Genomic DNA, 2,163 nt, shown 5'->3' with positions numbered 1-2,163 from the left:
AAAAAACCCTGTGACAAGGAAGGTTTCCGATGCCATGGCATCACTGTCCTCGCTGTCAGAAATTGCCTGGGGCCATTTGATTGACTGCAGGATGACCTGTAACATTCAGTGTTAATGTGTACAGTAGATTTAAAGCTGCCATGTAATACTACCTTGTTTTTAAGTAGTTTGTGTTCTGTGTGCTCCAAAAAAGTTGTACATTTCGTTCAATGTACCTGGGGGCTGATTTCAATGTCATGCTCCCTGGGGAAAAGGATGGGCACCACATCTGGTCTGCAGGATATAAGTGGCCAGAGACCTGTTTCTTTCAGGCCCTTTCTCAGGTGCTTCACTTTGACATTTAGCCTATGAAGAACCTGCAAATTGTAGTAGCGTTAATATCATTGTTCTCATGAAGTATTATAGACACAGCATAAAATAAACTATAATAAAGCTAAGAAGAAGGTAATTACAGCATATGTGAGAAGCTGCTGTAGAAGTAGTAGTTTGTTGGTATCTTTTTGTCGGCCCTGGGAAGTACCATTCCAGACACAGGTTGGACACCCTTGACATTTCTTCCTCTGTCATATCTTCTTTCTGTAGCTGTAAAGCGGTATCATTATTGCAAGTTAGATAACATTCAATTTTGCTCTTACAACTTGCTATTACATGGGTAATGTTCTATATTTAACTATGTATAAAAGAATTGACATGTTGCTTACCAGACCAATAGTCTGTTGATGTTCAATGTCTGGGCAGTCCTCCGGGCACAGGTATGACATGGCCAATTCCTTTGAACCACTTGTCAAAGCATGCACCACTGGCAAGCTGAGCCCTGACAAAGGAGGCCCTCCATTTATTATTGAATGTCCTATCATTCGACCAACCATGACAAAAATCTAGCTTTGAAGAAGCACAGCTGATCCATTTGGGACAAGATGATCAGTTTCTCGCGTCGCGGTAAAAATGTCTAACACACGTAACTAACACATCGTTAAGTAAATTACATTCTCTCAAATAAACTGTAGTATTACTTACAAAGACTTGACGTAGACTCGAAGGAGAGACAACCTGTGACTGTTTTGCCACAAAAATTGCATATAATGATAACATACTAGTGCTGTGCTGGCCAATATAGCAAAAAGGGCTTAATATTGCTTCACATAAAGAGCAACACTCTAGTTATATCACAAAAAATATAGGAACCTTTAAGTATACTGTATATATAAAGCTTAACAGATGCCTAAGTAATATTGTCAGATTTTATATCCACTTATGCAGTGGGGATAAAAAAAAAATCAACAGCCTATTCTGTGTTTAGGGGGAGTTTAATGGCAGTCATCTAGCTCACTGATTAATTGAACAGCTTAGTTCAATGTTATGTGCTAATTTGAGATCATAATTTGACAAAAACTGTCACAGCAGCTTGTCAGAGACTTTTAAATAAGAGCACTATTTTTAACTGAGGAGTAGGACTTTTCAAACAATATGGGCCATCATAATTGAATTGTTAAACTTATATTTACCATTTTACCATTCTCCCCAATGCTTCTCAGATTTCTTTGGGATTTTAGATTGTGAATGTTATTTACACTGTTTGAAAGAGACAACTAGAGGCCAATCCAATTGATTGTGACTTTGTAATATATCCTGTATTGTGTGCTGTCAATTGATGGGTGCCAAAGTGTTGCCAAAGCAATGCCATCTTGGTTTTCTTCCTGAGTTCACTGAGTGTGAAACTTAAATCTGGAGGTGATGGTGGTAAAACTGGCCAACCCTTGCTACTGCAAGATGAGTCATGGCCCTGCAATTAAACCTCTCCCTGCTTGATGGCTTAAAAGAGATAGTTACACCATGGAGTGCACTTTGGGCTTCTCCACTCCTATACTACACACTGTGGGACACAGATTATGAATATTTTGAGTGCATTCCATGTAAATCTGGTAACTTACAGAAGTGGCACTTCTTTAATCAGGAAGGCCATTATCATTTTGTTGTTTGTGAAATTATGTGTTTATTCAGTTCCAATACTTTTTTATGCAGGGTTTCATTTTAGCAGTAAAATATTTTATTATTAATTTTATAATTTAAAACATGTTGCCCTTGCCAAAAAAGCCCTTTATGAATAGATTAAAATCAAGGACCGTGACGTCGCCCGGCATGGCGCAGCCGGGGGCCCCCCCT

The 2,163-nt window shown here is 38.7% G+C and overlaps 1 long non-coding RNA gene across 1 annotated transcript; it reads right to left on the bottom strand.

Moving 5' to 3' along the window:
- Positions 1-6: 6 nt before the first annotated feature.
- LOC109972652 (uncharacterized) lies at positions 7-790 on the bottom strand. The gene is made up of 3 exons (XR_002276724.1): positions 702-790; positions 216-582; positions 7-96 (listed from the first exon to the last, which is right to left on the bottom strand). It is a non-coding gene; the product is annotated as an uncharacterized LOC109972652 (long non-coding RNA).
- Positions 791-2,163: the final 1,373 nt, after the last annotated feature.

This window comes from Monopterus albus, unplaced genomic scaffold, assembly GCF_001952655.1.
Source record: "Monopterus albus unplaced genomic scaffold, M_albus_1.0 scaffold264.1, whole genome shotgun sequence".
Classification (NCBI taxonomy): domain Eukaryota; kingdom Metazoa; phylum Chordata; class Actinopteri; order Synbranchiformes; family Synbranchidae; genus Monopterus; species Monopterus albus.
This window is presented reverse-complemented; position numbering and strand designations above follow the sequence as displayed.